General features: G+C 44.6%; 1 protein-coding gene across 8 annotated transcripts in view; it reads left to right on the top strand.

Moving 5' to 3' along the window:
* TMEM50B (transmembrane protein 50B) overlaps positions 4573 to 26312 on the top strand; it is a 45024-nt gene continuing 23284 nt past the window's right edge. Inside the window, exons 1-4 of one of the 8 annotated variants that reach the window (XM_021070938.1) lie at positions 4580 to 4732; positions 10206 to 10326; positions 15294 to 15389; positions 16351 to 16433. The gene's annotated coding sequence lies outside the window, so the exon portion shown is untranslated. Of the gene's footprint in view, positions 5415 to 10205; positions 10327 to 15293; positions 15390 to 16261; positions 16434 to 26312 lie in introns of those variants that run through there. The other 7 variants (XM_021070939.1, XM_021070940.1, XM_021070936.1 and 4 more) reach the window with 7 other exon arrangements.

Raw genomic sequence — 26312 nt, 5'->3', positions numbered from 1 at the left:
GAGGACAGGGATTGAACCTGTGTCCTCATAGATACAAGTTGGGTTTGGTACTGCTGAGACACAATGGGAACTTCAAGAAAGACAATATTTTTGAAGTACATGTTTACACAATGTGCTTTACACAACATAGCTCCTGCAATACACTTTGGTGTGTACTCTTAAAAGATGGGGCCTGAAGGCCATCCACCATGTTAAGTTCATGAAGTGGCTCCAAGAAAGTAGGAACAAATCAGAACCTGTGGGATGTTGTTGCAAGAAGCCTACTTTCTCTTAGTAGGCTTGAACCAACTAGACTGAATTCTTCTTGTCCAGTTTTAGGTAAAGTAGGCCTTTTAGATACTGTCCTGGCCCCAAACTGAAAATGGTCCTGAAGACACAAAAACTCCAGAATCTAGAAGTCCTCCGAGGTCCTTAGGTAATCGGAATTTAGGAAAATATATGCTTTGGAGTTCCCATTGCGGTGTAGCAGAAACGAATCCAACGAGTATCCATGAAGATACGGGTTTGATCCTGGCCTCGCTCAGTGGGTTAAGGATCCGGCATTGCTGTGAGCTGTGGTGTAGGTGATGGACATGGCTTGGATCTGGCATTGCTGTGGCTGTGGTATAGGTGGGCAGCTATAACTCCAATTCGACTCCCTAGCCTTCCAGGCTAGGGAGTCAAATTGGAGCTGCAGCTGCTGGCCTGCACCGTAGCCACAGTAACGCCCGATCCAAACCATGTCTGCAATCTATGCCATAGCTCTCAGCAACACCGGATCCTTAACCCACAGAGCGAGGCCAGGTATCAAACCCACATCCTCCTGGAGACTACATTGGGTTCTTAACCCAGTGAGCCACAGTGGGAACTCCTCAAATCAATACATTTGAAATGCTGACATTGAAATGTTGACATCAGCAACTTAATCCCAATATCTTTCTTTTTGTTTGTTTGTTTGTTTTTTGGTCTTTTTGTCTTTTTCTGGGCCGCACCTGTGGCATATGGAGGTTCCCAGGCTAGAGGTCCAATTGGAACTGTGGCTGCCAGCCTCCGCCAGAGCCACAGCAATGCAGGATCTGAGCCGAGTCTGCAACCTACACCATATCTAATGGCAACACCAGAGCCTTGACCTACTGAGTGAGACCAGGGATTGAACCTGCATTCTCATGGATATTAGTCTGGTTTGTTAACCACTGAGCCACGACGAGAACTCCCCCAATATCTTTCAGATGCCCATTTTGTTTCCTTCTTTTTGGCCTTGCCTGAGGCACGCAGAAGTTCTCAGGCCAGGAATAGAATCCATGCCACAGCTATGACAATGCTATGTCTTAAGCTGCTGAGCCACCAGGGAACTCCATCAAATGCCCATATTTTTGAAAGCATAGATATATACATGTTTGACTCTATTTGTGAAGTAGAGGCTTATAGAATGATAGAGAAATCAGCTGCATTAGGGTAAGTCCCCACTCACATCTGGAAAGGCAACTCAAAGCATGTGCATCCTAATGGTAGGTCAGTAGAAACATCTTTCTTCATACATGGAGGTAAGAATTTGCTCACAGAGGAGTTCCCATCGTGGCTCAGTGGTTAACAAATCCGACTAGGAACCATGAAGTTGTGGGTTTGATCCCTGGCCTTGCTCAGTGGGTTAAGGATCTGGCATTGCCGTGAGCTGTGGTGTAGGTTGCAGACGTGGCTTGGATCCCGCGTTGCTGTGGCTGTGGTGTAGGCCAGCGGCTACAGCTCCCATTGGACCCCTAGCCTGGGAACTTCCATATGCCGCAGGAGCAGCCCAAGAAATGGCAAAAAGACAAAAATAAATAAATAAAATTAAATTAAAAAAAATAAAAAATATAAAAAAAAGAATTTGGAGTTCCCGTCGTGGCGCAGTGGTTAACGAATCCGACTAGGAACCATGAGGTCGCGGGTTCGATCCCTGGCCTTGCTCAGTGGGTTAACGATCCGGCGTTGCCGTGAGCTGTGGTGTAGGTTGCAGACGCGGCTCGGATCCCGTGTTGCTGTGGCTCTGGCGTAGGCCGGTGGCTGCAGCTCCGATTCAACCCCTAGCCTGGGAACCTCCATATGCCGCGGGAGCGGCCCAAGAAATAGCAACAACAACAACAACAACAACAACAACAACAACAACAAAAAAAAAAAAGAATTTGCTCACAGATATTCTTCTGCAATAAAGTTTCAAAGTCTTGGAGAATCTTAAAATACTTAATACTTTAAACAGTGATTAGATTTGAGACTATGGATTTCTACTCGTCTTCCAGTATCTGTTCTTCCTTCCTTTTTCAGTATTGAAACCCTATTTTCCAGACTTCCTTGAGTTTAGTGTAGCCCAGTGACTAAGTCTTTGCCAGCAGAATGAAAGCAGAAATGATATAATGCAAACTTTGGGAAAAGTTCTCTCCCTCCTTTTTTTTTTTTTTTTTTTTTTTTTTTTTTGCTTTTCAGGTCTGCACCCAGGGCATATAGAGGTTCCTAGGATAGGGGTCAAATCAGAGCTGTAGCTGCAGGCCTACACCATAGCCACAGCAACACGGGATCTGAGCTGCCTCTATGACCTATACCACAGCTTACATCAACGATGGATCCTTAACCCACTGATTGAGATGCCAGGGATTTAATCTGCATCCTCAAGGATACTAGTTGGATTCGTTTCCACTGTGTCACAACAGGAACTCCCGGGAAAAGTTCTTAGAGAGGGTATTCCCTTTGTCCTCTCATCTGCTGGTTGGAATGCAGGCATAATGGCTAGAGCTCCAGCAGCTCCCTTGGACCAGGAGGTAACACTGGGTACAGAGGCTATCTTCCAAATGCATAAATAAATACATGTGTGACTCTCTTAGCTGCAACAAGGAGGCTGGATCTGTCCCTGCGAAGTGACACTGGACAGCTCCAGACTAACTTTGGACTTATACACATGAGGGAGATACCAGTGGCTTTCTGTTTAAGCCACTGTTATTTTGTAGTTGTTTCCCCCTGCTTCTTGCAGCCAACCTCATTCTAATATAACACTCAAAAAAGAAGTAATATTTTATTTATTTATTTATATTTTTCTTTTTACAGTTGCACCTGCAGCATATGGAAGTTCCAGGGCTAGGGGTCAAATTGGAGCTGCAGCTGTGGCATGGCTGGATCCCTAACCCACCACGCGAGGCCAGGGATTGAACCCACATCCTCACAGACACTATGTTGGGTTCTTAACCTGCTGAGCCACAATGGGAACTGCCCCCAAAAAGTAAGATTTTAAAAAGTCAACTTTTATAGATCAGTAATCTAACTAGTTTTAAGGTTGCAAATGTTTCAAAAGTAATTTATTTAACAAATAATTACTGAGCATCTAGATCCTAGCATATGTGTCAGGATGATGGGTAATATAACTACAAATGTATTATTTGCCAAATGACAGAATATAAAAGATAGAAAAATAACATCCATGAAAATGAGAACTGAGAGATAGTGGAAAAATAAAAAGCAGAGGTTGTTTCTCTTACATGTATAAGATTTATAGGAGTAACAGGAATATAAGAGAGTGGCATTTTGTGACAACTTGGAACACAAAACCTTTTATTTCATTATATTTCAGGGGAAAACATTTTTAGAATCCCATTGAAAATACCTGGACTTTTACACAATGTCTTTTCCCCAAATAACTAATTACACTTTATATTCTGTAGGAAATTCAGACCAGGCTTTCAAAGGCTATTGAAGTTACACTGAAAATTCAAGATGTATCCTCTTTAAAGGAGACAGTAGGAAGATACTGGACCACGAGAAAGCAAAAATCTGGTAGATAGCCAGGAAAACATAAGAACAGAATTAAGACTAGTTAGTTGTAGGGAATTCCCCGTTGTGGCTCAGCGGGTTAAGAATCCAACTAGTGTCCATGAGGACGCGGGTTTGATCCGCTCAGCGTGTTAAGGATCTGGCTTGGCTGCAAGCTGTGGGTAGGTCACAGATGCAGCTCGGATCTCGTGTTGCTGTGGCTGGGGACCAGGAACATCCATAAGCCATGGGTGCGGCCCTAGTAAGAAAATAGAAAAACCAAAAAAAAAAAAAAAAAAAAAAAAAAAGCAAAAAATAAAAGGCGTAGTTGTACTGTACCGGTAACTTCGGGTTGCTGTACTAGTTGGTAGCCTTGGACCAGAAATCTCACCTTTCTAGGCCTCCATTTCTGAGCGTTAGGGATTGGAAAAGGTCACTTCTAGAGACCCCCCGTTTCTGAGAACCTCCTGGAGTACACGCCCTACCCTGGGCTGCTCTCGGTCAAAGCCGCTTAACCCAGGGGCAAAGACAACCTCCGCTCTCTAGGTCTTGGGCTCCTCCCACACGTGTGATTTCACCGATGCTGCACTTGAAGTCCTTGAGCGGAAACGCAGCACTGATGCCGCCCAGAAAACAACAGAGGGGTCAGGTCAGCGCTGCCGCGAATCACAAGGCGCAGAGTCCAGCCAGCAGCTCCCAGGGGGCCGCAGAACGACCGCCCTCACCCCGCCCCTTGGCTGCCTCGCCCCGCCCCTAGATCCTTGCCCCGCCTCCGGCCGGCCACTTGCTGCACGCCGATTGGTTGCTTCCCTGCGCACGGCGCCGCGCCCCGCCCCACCGGCGCCCTCGCCTCACGCCCGCCGCCCGCTCCCGGCTCCCGGGGGCTGAAGTGGAGCGGAGGACGCGGGCTAGACAGCTGCACGGCAGCTTCCTCCTCTGCGCGCGCGCCTCGCGTTGGCGTGGGCGTGGGGGAAGCCGGGTGAGTGCGGGCAGTCAGTTTCGGGGCGTGCTGGGGGCTAGCGCCCACCGCCTGCTCTTGGAGAGGCGTCCTCAGCCGGCCCGGCCTGCGAGGGACGACAGCGCCCGGCCTTTCCCGTGCGCGGTGCGCGGCGTCGCGGGGCGGAGCGGGTTCGCGGAGCATACGGGCGGCCTGCGGGGCGGGGGCCTCCGCCGCTCCCTGCTCACCAGCCCATGTCTTCTTGGGCGCCCGGGGAGCGCGTTCGGCCGGGGCAGGCAGCTACGCCGCGTTATCTCGCCGTCGACTTGCTTCCCTGGAGGATCTGCACAGGTTTCCATCCCGAACCTGTCAGCTTCACCGCGGTGCCCGGCGCAGGGGAGAGACGTGCGGCCCGCACTCGGCGTCTGGGGGCCTTTCGAGGACTTGCTCACCCCTCCCGTTTGGTCTCAGCCTCTGCTGGCGATGTTGTTAAGTGTTTGGTGGACTTTTCCGACTCGCTCCTTAGGAGAGTAGGGACAGAGGTGGAAAGAGGGAATAGAGGAGGGTCAACATTCTTTCCAGGATTAATCATAAAGTGTTGAGTGTCCTTTTAGATGAGGAGCGTAGCCCAGGTAGCAATGGTAGTTGTGCTGGGGAAGACGCTTGGTTTTTAACCAATAAATTGGCTTCCGAGTTCATCACTGGAAGGTGCTTAATCGGAAAGGTAAATATATAACCTTTTAAAGCCAAAGCAGTAATGAGATTGTCCTCGCTCGCTCCCTGCTGCTAGCGCTGTGCATGCGTGTGTGTGTGTGTGTGTGTGTGTGTGTGTGTGTTGGGGAGAGTCAAGCTCCGATTGGAGTGAATGTGTAACCAGCGTTATACCTCTCAAAGACATTAATTTCTCTTTTCGGAGTGTCCCACCTCTTCGCGCCAACTCTTCACCGACTTGCACTTTATATAAATCCCCTTTCTTAACATTTCCCAAGCCTCCTACTCCCAGGCTTGTCACGCTTCTTTTACATCATCTTCGGTCAGGGTCAGTTGTCTTCTCTTCTGTCATACTGTTCAGACGTAGAACAGACGTTAGGCATTTTTTACCGGTAATAGTGTGGCAGGCCTCCTCGTTCTTAAAATGAAAACAAGACGTTCTCTTGAATAATGATGCGGCAGGAAAAAGCTGGTGTAATGAGAGCCGGGGAAGGATGTCGTGTTTCTCTTCCGGAGACACGCCCTCCCCACCCCCCATCCTTCTCTGCCCGCTAGGATCACAGCAGCCTTAACTGGCTGATTATTTCCGAATTCATTTTCTGGAGTCTAAGGTAAAGAATTTATCTTATTATTTTATCCTTATCGGCTCCTTTTAAGTGATTACAATATATTCAGGTTGTAAACATTTTAAAAATATTACAGAGGAACATCAAGTAAAAAATTCAGAGTGCGCAGAAGAGTATCAAGAAAAAAGTTAGACTTCCTTGATTTTGGACGTTGCATACTTTACATCCTCAATTCCAGTCCCTAGGAGGGGATTGTGCCATAATACTGTTGGGCAACTACTTTAATATAAAGATACATTAGCTTAAAAAAAAATTAAAGATACATTAACTTAGTACATGCTGACCTATCTCATTTTTGGATGTACTGTTTGGATGTACTCTTTAATTTTTTTTTTTTTTTTGGCCATGCCTGCCGCAGGTGGAAGTTACCAGGCCAGGGTTGGAACCTGCACCACAGCTGTGATCTGAGCCACAGCAGTGACAGCCATGGATCCTTAACCTGCTGTGCCACCAGGGAACTCTGGAAATACTCAAATTTTCTCGATCCCTTAATGATGATCATTTTGGTTGTTTCTGGGTTTTCACCATTATGGATGAAAATCCTTTTGGCATTGTAGGATAAGTTTCAGGTAGGTGGTTTAAACAGATAATTGTATTTTAAAGTATAATTTTAGTGCTCTTTTCACTTCTTATAACTGATAGGATTTTATAATTTAATGCCTTATTATTTTGTTCCTTTTTGGCTGCACCTGTGGCATGCAGAAGTTCCCTGGCCAAGGACTGAACCCCAGCCACAGTAGTGACAAAATCGGAAAGGATTTTATCATTTAAAGGCAGTAGCTAATTTGTTTGATTCATATGCATTTTTAGAATCTGTTTGTCTCTTTGCATTTAGAGACTGGATCACAAAATATTTGAGGACCAGGTTAAATAATGGTGGATTTATTCACCTTGTTAGCACTTAGTGGTGTTGACTTTAAGGCTGTATTGACTCATTCGACTGGCCTGGCAGGAATGGGTAGAGAGGGCCTTCAGGAAGAGAAAATATGAAGAGGCATATGTTGTGTAATACCTTCCTGTGGTAACCCCCTTGGATATTCAGCAGTAGCATAAATTCTTGTTCTCTTTTCCAGTAAGTTTCTGTTGTTACAAATGTATCTCAGGTACCCAAAAAACCCGTGAGCAGAACATATATAAATATATACTTTAAGCAATACTCTTGCAGGGATCAGTATTTTATCCATAAGCAAATGAAATCAAATGTTAACATCTTTCTCCTAGAGGTAGCCTGTATCCTGATTTTTTTGCTTTTTAAAAGAAACTTTACAGGAATTCCCTTCGTGGTTTAGTGGTTAACAAACCCGACTAGTATCCATGAGGACATGGGTTCCATCCCTGGGCTTGCTCAGTGGGTTGGGGATCCAGTGTTTCCCTAAGCTGTGGTGTAAGTCTCAGACGAGGCTCGGATCCTGCATTACTGTGGCTGTGGCATAGGCCAGCAGCTATAGCGCCGATTTGACCCCCTAGCCTGGGAACCTCTATGTGCTGTAGGTACGGCCCTAAAATAAAATAAGCTTTCCACCCAAGTACATAAATATACACATATACATATATTTGCATGTAATATTTATATATATCTTAAACAGTATATTTGGTTTTGAGTGAATAGAGTTAAAAATAGAATTCTCATACAAATACTAAGCATATTTCAGAGTTTTATTTTACCGTTATTGAGAGTGCCACAAATAACTGGTTTTTTTGTTTGTTTGTTTGTTTGTTTTTTGATTTACGAAATAGATGTTTATGGAGTTCAGTTGTGGTTCAGCAAGTTCCAAACCCAGCTAGTATCCATGAGGATGTGGGTTCAATCCCTGGCCTCCCTCAGTGGGTTAAGGATCTGGCATTCCTATGAGCTGTGGTCTAGGTTGCAGATGTGGCTATGGTGTGGTGTAGGCTGGCAGCTGCAGCTCTGGTTTGACCCCTAGTCTGGGAATTTCCATATGCCACAGATGTGGCCCTAAAAAGTGGGGAAAAAAGGAAAGAAATAGATATTTCTATATTCCATGGGGAAAGGAATATCTCAACAAAATTGCTGAGTTAGATGTAATTGCTTAATGTTCCAGAGGGCAACAGAATCATACCTTTGGGATTAATCTTTGCTACCAGGTGATAAAATCATAGCACCTCATTAATTTCTGCAGTTAAACTCAAAACCTTATAGGAATATAAACATGTCTTTATTAACAGTGGATTTTTCACTAAATAAATGGTGATAACAAAGTTATTTCCCCTGGATGAGGTCCAAACAGACTTATTAGAAAATGCTAGAGCTTCCTCAGTTTAAGACTAAAGTTTTGTTTCATAACTGTAAGGATAAACTTGACTGTGTGAGGCAAGGACAGTATTGTCACTGTCAGATGAAAGCTTCCAGGAAAAGGACAAATGGCTCCAGCTTCTCTAACTGTTTCTCTGGCAGGGACCCTTTCAGAGCAGATCAGTGGGCAGTGTTATGAGTGAGTCTTGGGAACTGTGGACCAGATACTAGAAGGACAGCAGAAAATCAGAGGAGTAACTAGACTGCTCCGATTTTGTGTTTTCTTGGCTGCTCACCATAGCCTGCCTGCAATTATCTGGGCAGGCAGATAGTGCAATTATCTGCACTTCTCGGAGGGAAGTGAATGCCCTTTGCTGATACAGGCTCTGCGGCTTGGAAGGAGAGCAGGAACTGTATTGCATATAATGAAGATCAAGCCAAGCCCAGCCCAGCTGAGGACAGATTGGAATCTGGGCCAAGTTCATGGGCGTTCAGTCCTCAGGTTAGAAAGCTGGCGTGGCAGCTGGGACAGGTTCCAGGTGTGCACCCGCCCGAGGGTGTGCCTTGGCTGGGGCACAGCCGGGGTCTCTTTAGCTGTCCTCTGTGGGAATGTTTTCCTGTATTCTTTTGTTAGTGTACTCTCCCTGGTGGCACTCAAACTCTAGTAGCTCTTTGACGAGACGAGTTACTTTTTTCCGAGACCTTGCCTGTCTGAATATGTTTTGATTCTATCCTCATCCTTGACTGATATTTTGGCTGGTAATAGAATTTTAGTTGGAGATAATTTTTTTCAGCCTTTTGAAGTTATTGCTCTGTTGTCACCTTGCTTTTTATATTGCTGCTGAGAATTCCAAACTATGATGATTTCCTGAGCCTTTGTACGTGACCTACTTTTAAAAATTTTCCACGGACTTATAGATGCTATGCTTTGACTCCAGTGGTTTGAGATTTTAAATGATCTGTCTTAGTGTAGGTCTATTTTCATCTGTTAGGTTGAGTATTTGATAGGCCCTCTAAATCTGGGAATGCAGTACTTTCTATTCTGGAGAAATTTTCCTGAATATTTTGTCATTTTCATCCCTCATATTTTCTCTGTAGTTTCTCTTGAAACACCTGTTATTTAGATATGAACCTTTTAAAGTTCTTCTAGTTTTCTCATCTGTTTTCTTCTGTTATCCATCTACTTGGATTTTCTGTGTGTGTGTGTGTGTTTCTTTTTAGGGCCACACCCACAGCATATGGAAGTTACCAGGCTAGGGGTCGAGCTGGAGCTGCAGCTGCCAGCCACAGCCACAGCAATGCCAGTTCTAAGCTACATCTGCAACATACACTACAGCTCATGGCAATGCCAGATCCTTAACCCACTGAGTGATGCCAGGGATCAAACCCGAATCCTCATGGATGCTATTTGGGTGTGTAAACCGCTGAGCCACAATGGGAACTCGTGGATTTTCTTAACTTTTATTTCCCAACCTTTCTTTTTGGATTATTTTTTTTTAAAATGCCTTGATTATGTTTTTACTGTTCAAAGGCTATTTTTTAGTCTCTGAATATTTCTTATGATAGCATCCTATTCTTGCTTTAAAATGCAATGTGTTCTCTTCTCTGAGGTTTTTTTTTTTTTTTTTGGTCTTTTTTGCCTTTTTCTAGGGCCGCACCCACGGCATATGGAGGTTCCCAGGCTAGGGGTCTAACCGGAGCTGTAGCTGCCAAGCCTACGCCAGAGCACAGCAATGCAGGATCTGAGCCATGTCTGCAACCTACACCACAGCTCACGGCAACGCCAGATCCTTAACCCACTGAGCAAGGCCAGGGATGGAACCCGCAACCTCATGGTTCCTGGTCGGATTTGTTAACCACTGAGCCACGACGGGAACTCCATCTCTGAGGTTTTATAATGATTTAAGTTTTCTTTTCTGTGTAGCTCTCCGGATTCCCATCTGGAAGGAAAGGATCTGGCTGTCAATCTCCTGCACCAGAACAGAGGAATAGCAGTGGCTTATGTCCAGTTTTCAATACAACACCTACATCTTCCATTGAGTCTGGTATCCCCCATTTCAGAACATAAGAAGTGCGGGGAGGGAACCTCAGGCTTCTGCCAGGATGTGGAAGAAGCAGTAGCCAGTACTATGAGGAGAAAAAGGATAGGTTCTGGGATGTAACTTTTCTTCCTGCTTCCCCCCAAGCCTTTTTTTTTTTTTTTTGTCTATTTAGCACCGCACCCGTGGCTTATGGAAGTTTCCCGGGTAGGGGTTGAATCAGAGCTGTAGCTGCTGGCCTACACCACAGCCACAGCAACACAGGATCCAAGAGCCCTGTCTGTGACCTACACCACAGCTCATGGCAATTCCAGATCCTTAACCCACTCAGTGAGGCCAGGGATTGAACCCTCACGGATACTTGTTGGCCTCATTACCACTGAGCCACAATGGGAACTCTCCCCAAGTCTTTATTGTGCTGGAGCTCAGCTTTCCCCACTGCTGGCTTGGAAATGCAGCTTGCTTGGCTGTGCTGTCAGTTACCGTTGTCCATCTGCTTTCCAGCTTTCAAAATTTGGTTGCTCTTGTCTCTTCTGTTCTCCATGTCATTGTGAGTTTACTTTTTAAAAACTCCTTTTATTGATTGCAGTTTTAGTGAAGTTGCAGGAGGGAGCAAAATGAGATGCTTATGTACCTCTGCCATCTTCACTCAGAAATAGTTACTAGTTTTGCTGGACTAAATAGTAATGGCAGTATTGCCAGGAACAGAGTGCCCTTTACAAAGAGTCATATGCATGTGAACCATATTCTTCTTTTTTGTCTTTTTAGGGCCGAGGGTGAGACGTATGGAGGTTCCCAGGCTAGGGGTCAAGTTGGAGCTATAGCTGCTGACCTACTGCCACAGCAACGCCAGATCCGAGCTGCGTCTGTGGACCTACACTACAGCTCACGGCAATGCAGGATCCTTAACCCACTGAGCAAGGCCAGGGATCGAACTCACGTCTTGAATACTAGTTGGGTTCACTAACTTCTGAGGCATGACGGGAACTCCATGAACCATCTTCTTAGTCAGTAGTGGTTGATAATGTTGAGTGATCACATGCTCTGGAGGCTGCTTTTCTGATGAATTGTCACTTACTGAGGGATGTGCTATCGTATTCCCAGTTTACACATCAGAAGACCACAAGCCTAGGGATGTTTAAGGCTTGAACAGTGCCCGTCACATAGCAGCTATTCCATGAAAAGTGGAGTGGATGAATGAACCTGGCCAAGCGGGCACAGCTGGGAAGAGGCTGAATGTAGGAGTGGGTCCAGGCCAATGCCAGCTTCAGAGCCTATACGTGTAGTTGCCAGTGTGGTGGCTACTGCTGGAAGAGGGTAATTGGTCCTCTAAGGTATCCACTTCCCCTGAGCCCTTTAGAAATGTCCTTACTGGAGTTCCTGTCGTGGTGCAGTGGTTAATGAATCTGACTAGAAACCATGAGGTTGCGGGTTCGATCCCTGGCCTCGCTCAGTGGGTTAAGGATCCGGCATTGCCATGAGCTGCGGTGTAGGCTACAGATGCGGCTCGGATCCTGCGTTGCTGTGGCTCTGGTGTAGGCCGGTGGCTACAGCTCGGTTAGACCCCTAGCCTGGGAACCTCCATATACCGTGGGAGCAGCCCTAGAAAAGGCAAAAAGACAAAAAAAAAAAAAAAAAAAAAAAAAAAGAAATGTCCTTACTCTAGTCCTTTGCCTTCTCAGAACTGCTTACTAGGTGGGTTCCCTTTCACCTGCGTGGGTTCAGAACTGTGACCCCAGAGCCAGTTTCTCTGCACTGGGGAGTAGGGCATTAACTGAGCGATCCCGGAGGATGCAGAGATGCTGAAGCAGGGCTCCTGCTGGGAAGCCTAGATAAGGATGGCCTCAGAGGGGGAGTGGAATTTTGCTATGGGCAGATCGGCTCTGGGACTGTGTAGCAGTCATCTGTATCTAGGTGGCAATTCATGATGGTATGCCTTTCTGTCTTTTCAACCTTTACTTGCAAAAAAATTTAAACATACAGAAATATCGAACAGTAGATTAGCATTTTAACGTTTTTCCATTGGCGTTATTCTTTTTTTTTCTTGGCTTAACTGTTTGATCATATAGTGCTGACATTAAACCTCACCCCTAAATTGTATACATGCGTCTCCTACAAGGTCATGCTCCTTACGAAACCATAATTCTATCATTATCACATCGGGAAAGTAATTCTGTAATATTCTCTGTCTACCTGTATTCAGACTTCCTCGACTAGCCTAGACTGCCTCAAGAAGACTTTTTTCTGGAAATCAGGATCAGTAAAGGTTTACACATTTCACTTGACATAGATAAAATTAACGATGAACTCTTGGGAGTTCCTGTCGTGGTTCAGAGGTAACGAACTCGACTAGTATCCATGAGGATGCAGGTTCGATCCCTGGCCTTGTTCAGTGGGTTCAGGATCCAGTGTTGCTGTGAGCTATGGGGTGGGTCAAAGATGTGGCTCGGATCTGGCGTTGCTATGGCTGTGGTGTGGGCCGGTGGTATAGCTCCAATTAGACCCCTGGTCTGGGAACCTCTATGTGTCAGGGGTGCGGCCCTAGGAAAAAAGACCAAAAAAAAAAAAGCTCTTGGAGACCACTTCCTTAGTGGAAAGGTGATTCTCAGACTCTTAGCAATGGAAGAGACCTTTGATGTAACCTGGTTCATTTATTTCCAGACTTGGCTGCTGTGTGTCTTGAAGGTTTGGAATTGGGAGTATGTAGACAAAGAGATGAAAGTGCCCATTCCAAGGACATAGATAAATTGTATAGAAATAGACATAGAACTATATAAATAAATGTATTAAAATGTATGTATGTGGCAGGCTGCCTAATATTAGATATGTAATAAGTATCAACTGCCTCCTGCCTTTCATTTCTTTGTGGCTGAAGTAAAGAGTGTGTCAAGATAGTAGGAGCTAAGAGAGCTGTATTAGGGGAAGACTTAAGTACCCTACGTCTTTCGGACTCATACACTGTTGGAAGTTTTTGAATGAATGGAGTGGGATCCAGTCTGAGTTTTAGAAAATGCTGGCAAAATATGGACCTGGGAAAGCAGGGAGAATGGTCTTAAGAAATAATGTTTTGGGAGTTCCTGTCGTGGTGCAGTGGTTGACGAATCCGACTAGGAACCATGAGGTTGCGGGTTCGGTCCCTGCCCTTGCTCAGTGGGTTAATGATCCGGTGTTGCCATGAGCTGTGGTGTAGGTTGCAGACGAGGCTCGGATCCCACGTTGCTGTGGCTCTGGCGTAGGCCAGTGGCTACAGCTCCGATTAGACCCCTAGCCTGGGAATCTCCATATGCTGTGGAAGCGGCCCAAGAAATAGCAAAAAGACCAAAAAAAAAAAAAAAAGAAAAAGAAATAATGTTTGGGGGTTCCCGTTGTGGCGCAGTGGTTAACGAATCTGACTAGAAACCGTGAGGTTTCGGGTTCGATCCCTGGCCTTGCTCAGTGGGTTAAGGATCCGGTGTTGCCGTGAGCTGTGGTGTAGGTTGCAGATGAGGCTTGGATCCCGCATTGCTGTGGCTCTGGTGTAGGCCAGCGGCAACAGCTCCGATTAGACCCCAAGCCTAGAATCCCCCATGTGCCGCGGGAGTGGCCCTAGAAAAGGCAAAAAGAAAAAAAACCAAAACAAAACAGGAAATAATATGTTTGAGTATATTGTCATGACAAGATTTATTTCCTTTACTGAAATGAAGCTTTTTTTTTGGCCCCCATTTTTTGGCCACCCTGAAGCATGTGGAGTTGCTGGGCCAGGGATCAGATCTGAGCTGCAGTCACAACATAAGTTGCAGCTTCGGCAATGCCAGATCCTTAACCCACTGTGCTGGGCCAGGGATCAAATCTGAGCCCCGGTGCCCCCAAGATGCTGCCAGCCCTGTTGCACCACAGTTGGAACTCCTGAAATGATGCTTCTAATTTTTAGTATCTACAAAAATATCAGTTTAAATAAACCTAGGTATAATGTAGACTCTTTTTTGTGTGTGTGACAGGTTAATGGGACACATATCGCATTTCAAAATTTGAAAGACAGAATGGGAGTTCCCATTGTGGCTTAGCAGTAACGAACCCAACTAGTATCCATGAGGATGCAAGTTCAATCCCTGGCCATACTCAGTGGGTTAGGGATCTGGCATTGCTGTGAGCTGCAGCAGAGGTCACAGATGGGGCTCGGATCCGACGTGCCTGTGGCTGTGGGGTAGGCCAGCAGCTGCAGCTCCAATTTGACTCCTGGCTGGGAACTTCCATTAGCTCTAAATGGGTGCGGCCCTAAAAAGACAACAAAGTAAAAAGTAAAATAAAATAGAAAATGGAGAGAATCCCAATATGGGATCAAGTTTGGAGGAGGTGATCATGAGTTTTGAATGCAGATGTGTTGATTTTGAGGTGATCTTGAGACATCTGGGCTGGGGCGGGGGGGGATGTCAAGCAAGTAGTTGGGTGTAGGGGACTGGATATTTAAATATGCAAATTTAGGATTTACCATTTTGAATAATTAAAAGTTGTTAAGGATATTAGTGGAGCAAGTTATATAGTTATAAAATGAAAGTCTCTTTAAAAATCTTTGCTCCCTCTCCTTTACTTTGGTTTTTAGATTTAAAATCTTTTTACCAAAATTGGTGGGCACTCAGTAAATTTTATTCTTGTTGTGTATGATTTACAAGGCAGAAGGCAAGTAAGCATCCTGAGATTTCGTATGTAAAGTGTCTTTTCCAAAAGTGCTTAGCTCTCTGAATAATTCATGCTGTTGGATTTTAAGGCCTATAAAATATTCACACTGTGAGTGCCTAGAAACCAGGTTCATAGCAACCCGAGAAGACACACTGTGTCTCCCGACTCCTTTGGCAAGATTTGAATCAAGAGTAATCACCTCTGTCATTGCAGACCTCATTGGACTGGCTTTCTTTTGTTTCCAGATAATCATAGTGTTGCCTCTAAATCGGGGCCATTTCTTTTCCATCTCGTTCTTCTTGTCCGCTTCCCCACAGGCAGTAGAAGAGTATCTTTCTCCTCAAGACACCGGAAGCGAGAGAAATGCCATGAAACTGTCAGGCAGCCGTACAGTGTAATGGTCACAAGCGCAGGTATTAGAATCAGACCTGAACTTCAGTGGAGTCTGGGCTTTCCTCCTTGCTAGCTGTGTGACCTTGGGCAAGTTATTCTCTAAACCTGTTTAGCAATATGACATAATAATAGGAACTGCCGTAGAGTATTTGTGAAGATTCAGTGGAATGGTCCATGAAAAGAGTTTCTCTGAAGATAGAGCGGAGCTACCTGTAACATAGAAGCACCCTGTAACTAATAGCTAGTATTAGTCGTAGCAATGGTGGCGAAGATGTAGATTTTGTTTCATTCAAGTCAACTCTTTTGCTCTGGCTACAGAGACCTAATATCGAGAATGATTTTTTTTTTTTTTTTTTTTTTTGGCTCTGCCCGTGGCATGCCAGAGTTCGGGGCCAGGGACTGAACTCAAGCCACAGCAGTGTCCTGAGCCATGGTGGTGATGTCAGAGCCTTAACCCACTGAGCCACTGGGGAACTCCACGGAATGATATTTAAATTTTGTTAATTTCCTGGGGTTTTTTTGCCTTTTTTTTTTTTTTTTTTTTTTTTTTTTTTTTTTTTTTAGGGCTACACTCTCGACATATGGAGGTCCCAGGCTAGGGGTCGAGTCAGAGCTACAGCTGCCGGCCTACACCACAGCCACAGCAGCGCAGGATCCGGGCCACGTCTGTAACCTACACCACAGCTCACAGCAACACCAGATCCTTAACCCACTGAGTAAGGTCAGAGATCGAACCTGCCTCCTCATGGGTGCTAGTCAGATTCGTTAACCACTGAGCCATGATGGAAACTCCCTGATTTTTTTTTTAACTTAATGAATTTTATTACATTTATGATTTTACAGCAATTCCTGATTTTTTTAATAACATTTTTTAAATGATACGACTTGTAATTTCATTTTAAAAAGTATTAATTGATTCCTCTCCAGTTTGTAAATCCCCTGATGATGGGGTCAGGCTTTATTCATCTTTATTTTCTCCAGAACGCCTTGCCTATGGGAGATGTTCTATAATATTCCATACCTGCTCTAGAGGAGTTTTGTGCTGATTAAAGACCATTATATAGGTAAGTCTTTTGTAATGCCTGGCACACAGTGGTGCAGGGCACATAGGAAGTGAGTCAGAGATGAACGCTGCATTCGTCCTCAGCGCTCTGCCCTGTTTTCTCCCTGAGATAGCTTTGCTGCCCCCATGACTTCAGTTACCCCTCAATTACTGCAAACCTCAACCTCTGATCTATATTTCTGCTGAAACCGCTCCTTCAGTGGAGTCTCTACTACGTCTGCCTCAGTGTGTCTCCACCTGTGTGCCCTTAGTCACATGCAGCACATTCTGTTCAGGCTCTTCTCCCATTCCCCTTGCCCTGTTTTGGTTAATGGTGTCTTGCCAGCTGTCGGGCACCCAAACATAGCCATTCTTTTTGTTTTGTTTTGTCTTTTTTCTTTTTATGGCCGAACCTACAGCATATGAAAGTTCCCGGGCTAGGGGTTGAATCGGAGCTGCAGCTGCCAGCCTCCACCACAGCCCCAGCCCCAGCCCCAGCCCCAGCCACACCGGTTCCAAGCGGAATCTGTGACCAACGCCACCACTCAGGAACTCCCAAGCTACCGTTTGGGAACTCCTAAACAGAGTCATTCTTAGCCCTTCCTGCTTGTTGATAATACTACTTTAGTAGTTCTCTTTGTGGCTCAGCAATTACAAACCTGACTAGTATCCATGAGGCTGTGGGTTCGATCCCTGGCCTCGCTCAGTTGGGTTAAGGATCTGGTGTTGCTGCAGGCTGCAGCGTAGGTCACAGATGAGGCTTGGATTCATCATGGCTGTGGCTGCCGTAGGCTGGCAGCTGCAGCTCTGATCCAACCCCTAGCCTGGGAACTTGCATGTGCCGCAGATGTGGCCCTAAGAAAGTAAAAAATTATCAAATAAAAACCTTTCCTTTAGCCTGTATCAGGATGGCCTCAATTTATGTTCTTATTCTCTTCCTGTCTAGAAAATGTCTAACATTTTCCTTCAGTTTCTCCTTCACAGTGCTGCCACCAGAATTATTTTTCTAAATCGCAGAGCTGGTCTTGTCACTTCCCTGCTTACAAGCCTCTGGCGGTTTCTAGGGCTTAGAGCAGGGGCCTGCAGACTGTGAGCTGTGGGCCAAGTCTGGCCTGCTGCCTGTCTTGTAAATTAAATTTTATTGGAATACAGCCATGCTCATTTGTTCACATAGTGTCTATAGCTGCTTTGATGCTTTAACAGCAGAGTGAAGTGGTTGTGGCAGAGATTGTTTGGCCTGCAAAATGAAAAATGTATACTCTCTGGTTCTTTACAGAAGCTTGCTAATCCCTGGCTTAGAGGATGGAGGTCACATTTGTGTTGGCTGAAAAATCCTTCGTGATCTTTTCCCAAACAGATTAATCACCATCACTCTTTGAAATACTTGAAACTCTACCATATTCTCTTGCAGGCCTACATCCCATATTTTGCTCCTTCTTTGTCATCTGTCATGCTTGGAAACCTAGCCAAGTTTATTCTTCCTTTATACAACTGACCTCAACGCTTCCTGGCAAATGATGTCCTCCAACACTCTTTTCATATTTCTTTCTTTCTTTTTTTTTTCCCACTTTTTAGGGGCCACACTCACAGCATATGGAAGTTTCCAGGCTAGGGGTTGAATCAGAGCAGCAGCTGCTGGCCTGTGCCACAGCCACGGCAATGTGGAATCCGAGCCAGGTCTTTGACCTACATCATAGCTCACAACAATGCCAGACCCTTAACCCACTGAGTGAGGCCAGGGATCGAACCTTCATCCTCATGGATACAGGTCAGGTTCGTTTCCACTGAGCCGCAATGGGAACTCCCTCTTTTCCTGTTTCTATTATAGCACTTTTGTATTACAGCCCATAGTGTATGTGGACAGTAGCTCTTTTGTAGTGCAGTTTTTTATTCTTCTGACATCGACCCTAATTAGACTATTCTCTACATGGATTTTCTTTCTTTCTTTCTTTCTTTTTTTTGTCTTTTTGCCATTTTTTGGGCTGCTCCCGGGGCATATGGAGGTTCCCAGGCTAGGGGTCGAGTCAGAGCTGTAGCTGCCGGCTCACACCACAGCCACAGCAACTCGGGATCCGAGCCATGTCTGCAACCTACACCAAAGCTCACAGCAATGCCGGATCCTTAACCCACTGAGGGAGGCCAGGGAATTGAACGTACAACCTCATGGTTCCTAGTCGGATTTGTTAACCACTGAGCCACGATGGGAACTCCTCTACATGCATTTTCTTACTTCTTTTTTTTTTTTTTTGTCTTTTCTCTTTTTAGAACTGTACCCACGGCATATGGAGGCTCCCAGGCTAGGGAACCCTAATTGGAGCTATAGCCCGCCTACGCCAGAGCCACAGCAATGCGAGATCCAAGCCACATCTGCAACCTACACCACAGCTCATGGCAATGCCAGATCCTCAACCCACTCCACTGAGCGAGGCCAGGGATCGAACCCACAACCTTATGGTTCCTAGTCGGATTCGTCAACCACTGAGCCACAACAGGAACGCCTACGTGGATTTTCTTAATCATTTCTGTATACACAGTGCCTAATGTTAGTAACATTTAACAACTAGTGAAGAGCTGGATAAACAGCTAGATGGCAGTATGAAAGTTTGGTTAAAGGAAAAAAAAATTGAATTTAATAAATGTTGTTTGGGACCTTGGAAATTGCTCAGACCATGTTTATATGTTGAAGTGTGTAGCTGCTTTCACCTTTTGACCTTTACAAGTGTCCTTTGGTTTCCCAAACTGAATGTTTGGAAATGAAGTTTTCACTGTTGAATCACTTAAAATGCCCTCTAAAAAGGACTTATTGCCTCCCTTAGTAGTAGGAATAACTGCTGTCTAATGTATTTTAAGACTTAGGATCAGTTAGTTCAGTTCAGTAGTTTTTATTTTTTTTTAAATTGGTACTAGGGTCAGTTTTGTGAAACATATCAGTAATTTCCTTGACCTCAAAAAGTTTTTATAAGTTTATTAAAAATAGTTGCAAAAGGATCACAACCTTGTAAATTAACTATACTTCAATAAAACTTAAAAAATAGTTACAGGTGTATTACATTATTTAAGAGGTTTCTCAACAGAAGAGTCAACAAATAATTGTGTTAATTATAACTTTAAAAAACTGTGCATTAAAAATGTAATTCATGCTCAGTGCTCATGAACTTTGAAAACAAAAAAAACAGGGAGTTCCTGTCGTGGCGCAGTGGTTAACGAATCCGACTGGGAACCATGAGGTTGTGGGTTCGATCCCTAGCCTTGCTCAGTGGGTTAACGATCCGGCGTTGTCGTAAGCTGTGGTGTAGGTCGCAGACGCGGCTCGGATCCCGCATTTTGTGGCCCTGGTATAGGCTGGTGGTTACAGCTCCGATTTGACCCCTAGCCTGGGAACCTCCCATATGCCGCGAGAGTGGCCCAAGAAATGGCAAAAAGACCAAAAAAAAAGAAAACAGAAAATAAAAAATAGAAAAAAAGCAAAACAACACACTGTTCTATCACCCATGTATATAATATTATGAAAGTGCTGGTGTCTGTCCTTCCAGTATTTTTACATATATATGTGTTTATATATGTATACTATTCTTTTTTCTTTTTTTTATTAATTAAAAAAATAATAGTGGGAATTCCCGTCGTGGCTCAGCAGAAACGAATCTGACACTATAATCCATGAGGATGCAGGTTTGATCTATGGCATCGCTCAGTGGGTTAAGGATCCAGTGTTGCCGTGAGCTGTGCTGTAGGTCACAGATGTGGCTCAGATCTGGCATTGCTGTGGCTGTGGTGTAGGCTGGTAGCTGTAGCTCTGATTCAATCCCTAGCCTAGGAACCTCCATATGCCCAGGTGAGACCCTAAAAAAAAAAAATAAAAAGGAAATACTGTTGTAAAGTTTTAATAACCTGCTTTTTTCACTTAGTCATTACTGTTTACTCATGCCATTAAATGCATTTCAAAATTAGATTTTTTTTTTTAAAGAATTTATTTATTTATTTATTTATTTTTGTCTTTTTGCTATTTCTTTGGGCCGCTCCTGCAGCATATGGAGGTTCCCAGGCTAGGGGTCGAATCGGAGCTGTAGCCGCCGGCCTACGCCAGAGCCACAGCAACGCGGGATCCGAGCCGCGTCTGCAACCTACACCACAGCTCATGGCAATGCCGGATCGTTAACCCACTGAGCAAGGGCAGGGACGGAACCCACAACCTCATGGTTCCTAGTCAGATTCGTTAACCACTGTGCCACGACAGGAACTCCAAAATTAGATTTTTTAAAAAATATCTGTTCGTCTTTTTAGGGCCACACCTGCAGCATATGGAGGTTCCCAGGCTAGGGGTCAAATTGGAGCTGTAGCTGCCGGCCCATGGCATTTGAGCTGTGTCTGTGACCTACACTAGAGCTCATGGCAATGCTGGATCACTGACCCACTGAGCAAGGCCAGGGATCGTACCTGCATCCTCATAGATACTAGATGAGTTCGTTACCACTGAGCCGACACGGGAACTCCTGGCCTGTTGTCTTATGTTAAATATCTTATACTTATTTCTATTTTAAGCCAGGAGATCAGTGTTGGTGTTGTCAATTTCCACTAAATCAAAGACTGTTATAAAATATGCTTTTTTTTTGTAAGTATCAATAACATAAGCCACATGAAAGTCAGTCTGCTCTGGTCAGAGTGTTAGTTTTTAATATGCTAGCCCTCAGTCTCTTCTCTCTCTCTCTCTTTTTAGGGCCACACCTGAGGCATATGGAGGTTCCCAGGCTAGGGGTCTAATCGGAGCTGTTGCTGCTGGCCTATGCCAGAGCCACAGCAACTCGGGATCCAAGCTGTGTCTACCACCTACACCACAGCTCAGGGCAACTCCAGATCCTTAACCCACTGAGCGAGGCCAGGAATTGAACCCACAACCTCATGGTTCCTCTCTCTCTCTCTCTCTCTCTCTCTCTCTCTCTCTCTCTCTCTCTCTCTCTCTCTTTCTCTCTCTCTCTCTGACAGCGCTGAATCCGAATGGATTCGTTTCTGCTGAGAACTCCCAGTCTCTTTTAAATGTTTAATATAGTGACTGTTTATCTTGGTCTCTTGGCTCCTTTTATCCTAAAATTCTTCACTTGGTTTCCTGCTGTAACTTAGTAAAACCCCAAATCCATCAGGAAGTCCACGTTAATCTACAGTGTGATCTGGTGCTTACCTGTCTCCGTATTTATTCCAAGCCACTTCTTCCACTAGCTTACTATATCCCAATTCTCTTCCTCGCTACTGAAAAAGAGGCTCAGTGGCTTTTGTGTGTAATTTTTTCTCCCTGCTCTACCTCTTTTGCTTCTCCTTAATGTAGTTAACTCTACTCAGCTTTTAAATTCCAATATGTCCTAGGGGTTCCCTGGTGGCTCAGCAGGTTAAGAATCTGGCATTGTCACAGCTGTGGCTCACGTCACTGGCCCTGGGAACTTTTGCATGCCGTGGGTGTGACCAAAACCAAATTTCAATATGTTTTCAAATTTTAGCAAACGTTTCCTTTTCAGAGAGGCATCTCTGGACCATTCTAAAATAGGTCTCTCCTTCCTTCATTCATTCATTCATTCATTCATTCTTCACAGCCACACCGCAGCGTATGGAAGTTCCCAGGCTGGGGGTCCAGTTGAAGCTGCAGCTGAGGCCTTTACCACAAGCCACGGCAACACTGGATCCAAGCCACATTGTGACCTACACTGCAGCTTGCCTCAACACTGGATCCTTAACCCACTGATTGAGGCTAGGGTTCAAGCCCACATCCTCTTGGAGACTATGTTGAGTCCTTAACTCACTGAGCCCCAGAGGGAACTCCTATCCCTCTTTTCTTTTCTTTTTTTTTTTTTTTTGTCTTTTTGCTATTTCTTGGGCCGCTCCCAAGGCATATGGAGTTTCCCAGGCTAGGGGTCTGATTGGAGCTGTAGCTGCCAGCCTACGCCAGAGCCACAGCAACTCGGGATCCGAGCCTCGTCTGCAACCTACACCACAGCTCACGGCAACGCCGGATCGTTAACCCACTGAGCAAGGGCAGGGATCGCACCCGCAACCTCATGGTTCCTAGTCGGATTCGTTAACCACTGCGCCACGACGGGAACTCCCTTCTTTTATTTTCTGTTAGGATACTGTGCATTTCCTTTGTAGTTTGTATTACTTTATTCGATGGTTCTCTGCCCCACCCCACCCCCGACCCTCCAATTTAAGCCCCAGGAGGGAGAAGACCGTGCCATTTCAGAAATCAGTGTATGGAAGTAGCTATACGTTCAGCCCTCTGTATCCTTGGATTCCACATCCATGGATGCAACCAACTGGGTATCAAAAGTACTCAGGGAAAAAAAGCCAGAATGCTTCAAAAAGCAAAACTTGAATTTGCTGTGTGCTGGCAGCTATTTACATAGTATTTACATTGTATAATTATTACAACTGATCTAAAGATGATGTTAAAATATATGAAGGGGGATATGCATAAGTTATATGCAAATACTAACCATTTTATATAAGGGATTTGCACATCCACAGATTCTGGTATCTGAGGGAGGTCCTGGAACCACTCATCTGTAGACGCTAAGAGACAGCTGTTTATTTTCTGCTTATAGAACTATTTATAAATAGGTTAGTGTGTGGGAAATGAATTTTATAATAGGCAACATGACATGGGTTTTTAAAAAAATTTTAAAATTTTGGTGAAGTATAATTGATTTACAGTGTTGCATTAATTTCTGCTGTACAGCAGAGTGATTCATTTATGCATATAAATATTCTTTTCATATTCTTTTCCATTATAGTTTATGGTAGGATATTGAATGTAGTTCCCTGTGCTATATTAGGACCTTCTTTATCCACCCTGTATATGGTAGTTGATCTCCGAATCCCAAATTCCTGATCCTTCCTACCCTTCCTCTGGGCAACCACAAGTCTGTTCTCTGTGTCTCTGAGTCTGTTTCATAGATATGTTCATTTGTGTCATATTTTAGATTCCACATGTAAGTGCTGTCATATGGTACTTGCCTTTCTCTTTCTGCCTTACTTCCCATAGTAGGGGAGTTCATCCATGTTGCTGCAAATGACTTTTATTTTATCCTTCACACATTGGTTTTTGTTTTTGTTTTGTCTTTTTGCACTTTCTAGGGCCTCACCACAGCATATGGCGGTTCCCAGGCTAGGGGTCGAATCGGAGCTGTAACCGCAGGCCTGTGCCACAGCCACAGCCGCAGCAACGTGGGATCCAAGCTGCGTCTGTGACCTACACCACAGCTCACGGCAACGGCCGGATCGTTAACCCACTGAGGGAGGCCAGGGATCAAACCCGAAACCTCATGGTTCCTAGTCGGATTCGTTAACCACTGCGCCACGACGGGGACTCCTTAACCTTCATACATTATATTAAAGTCATGGTGACCTTCCATAAAGTTATTTTTAACCAGTTAATATTTAATCTTTGATAACAATTCACGTCCGTGTCTGCAGAATATCTTGATAAAATGTGCCCATAATGTGTACAGAACGAGGCTTTAGTGCAGCTATAGCATATCTAAATGATAAAGTTTTAAAAACTTTTTGTGGGTAAAACTTACATACTGTAAAATACACACATCATGAGTGTATACTAAAATAACTTCTTTTTTCTTTTTAGGGCCGCACCTGCGGCATATGGAGGTTCCCAGGCTAGGGGTGTAATTGAAGCTGTGTTGCCGGAGGCCAGCTCCGGCGGCCAGGGAGTATACATCCCGATCGGAGATGGACAGCGTAGGCGAGAGAACGGAGACAGCCTCTTTGTCCCTGTCCTTTCTTTCAGGGCGCTGGACTGCTCAAATTTTATTAGCATAAGTGGTTGATTATATAGACAGTTTTTCACTACAGATTACATCATAGTGCTAAAAGTACATTGGTTGACTATTAGGCTTTGTTTTTTGATAACATGGTACAGTAGCAATACGTCACACTTTAAAATCTTTAACTTAACTAAATTTAATGAGTAGAATTCAAGGACAAACAGGTGTAGCATATCATGTGGGAAAGAGGAGACTCAGCACAAACCATCATGGCCAGCCAGTTCCCACAAGCTGAAGAGGTTACAAACACAATTTTTGTCTTCAGACTAGTGTCTATCTTTAAAGCGTCCTTGGCAGGGAAACAGTATGAGAAAATACGAATCAACTTAGCCAGCTACCACTGAAAGTTTCTGAAATCAAGGACAAGACTCACAGCTGGGTTTCTTTTGATCAAGAATAATATATGTCTAACTTCTATGAACCTCATTAAAATCCTAACTCTTAAGTTTACTGTATATCTAGTTAGTAGATAAACACTATGTTTTAATTAAGTTGGATATGAATAGGGGAAAGTCCCTTAGAATGAAATTCTTATTATATTATTATTGTAATTTTGTTAAGTCACAAATCACCACAGGAAAATAAGAATGGAAAATAAGAATAATAAGTAAATAATCAGGAAAGACTGAGGAAACTGAATAACAAACAAAACAGCAGGAAAGACTGGGTCAGCTGAGAAGCAATCCATGTTCTCTGGCGCAAACATGGAAACTGTTTTCCCAGGAAAGCCCCAGTTTTTCCCCATCAACATCGAAATGAGAGCTGTGTAACCTGAGGCCTGCCCTCGGCTTGTGCCGTACAGGCAGGTCTCAGCCTGACCAGAAGCCCACCTTCGGCATGTACCGTTCAGGTGAGCTCCCTTCCTTGGTTAGGAACTTGCCTTCAGGTTTGTTTTTTTTTTTTCCTGCCATCAGGCAAGGTCCCTTTTTTGAGTCCCTGTATCTTCTGGGCTCTCCACAGAGCTGTAGCCACCAGCCTACACCACAGCCACAGCAACATCAGATCTGAGCCGCATCTGCAACCTACACCACAGCTCATGGCGACGCCGGATCCTTAACCCACTGAGCGAGGCCAGGGATGAAACCGCAACCTCATGGTTCCTAGTCGGATTCGTTTCCACTGAGCCACGACAGGAACTCCTCAATAACTTTTGATAAATATGCATGCATAATCACTATTCCAGCCAGGAACTTTTCTGGCACCCCAAAAAAGTTCCCTTGTACTTGGTCCTCATCTCCCCCACTTAAGCAACCATTGTTCTAATTTTTGAGACTGTTGATTAGTTTGGCCTCTTAAGCTTCATTTAAATGGCATCGTACATTATATACTCTTGTGGCTGCCGTCTTTCATTTAAATCAGGTTTTTGAAGATTTTTTTTCTGTGTGGTTTTATGTATCAATTCATCCTTTTTTGTTGCCAAATAGTATTCCATTGTGTGAATCAGTCATAATTTGTTCATCCATTCTTCTGTTGATGAGCAAATAGGTTGTTTCAGTTTGGGACTAATATGAATAAACCTACTGTAAACTTATAAAGTTTTTTCATCTGTGTGGACATATGTTTTTACTTTCCTTGGTAATTACTTAGGAATGGGATTGCTTGGTTATTTTTAACTTGAAGAAGCTGCAACCAGAAGTGTATGAGATGTCCAGCTGTTTTTCAACTGATGGTCAGTCTTTTAAATTTTAGTCTCAGAGTTCATGTTGTGGCTCAGCAATAACGAAACCAACTAATATCTGTGAGGATGCTGGCCTTACTCAGTGGGTTAAGGATCCTGCGTTGCCGTGAGCTGTGGGGTAGGTTGAAGATGCAGCTGATCTCGAGTTATGGCTGTGGTGTAAGCCAGCAGCTGCAACTCAGATTCGACCCCTATCCTGGGAACTTCCTTATGTTGCAGATACAGGCTGCACCTGTGGCTTACGTAAGTTACTAGGTTGAATCGGAGCTGCAGCTGCTGTGAGGCCAGGGATCAAAGCCAGCATCCTCATGGATACTGGTCAGATTCGTTTCTGCTGTGCCATAACGGGAACTTCACCAAATCTAATTTTTGAACCTTGTGCCTGTTAGCACTGAACCCCTCT

This window comes from Sus scrofa, chromosome 13 (assembly GCF_000003025.6).
Source record: "Sus scrofa isolate TJ Tabasco breed Duroc chromosome 13, Sscrofa11.1, whole genome shotgun sequence".
NCBI lineage: Eukaryota > Metazoa > Chordata > Mammalia > Artiodactyla > Suidae > Sus > Sus scrofa.
This window is presented reverse-complemented; position numbering and strand designations above follow the sequence as displayed.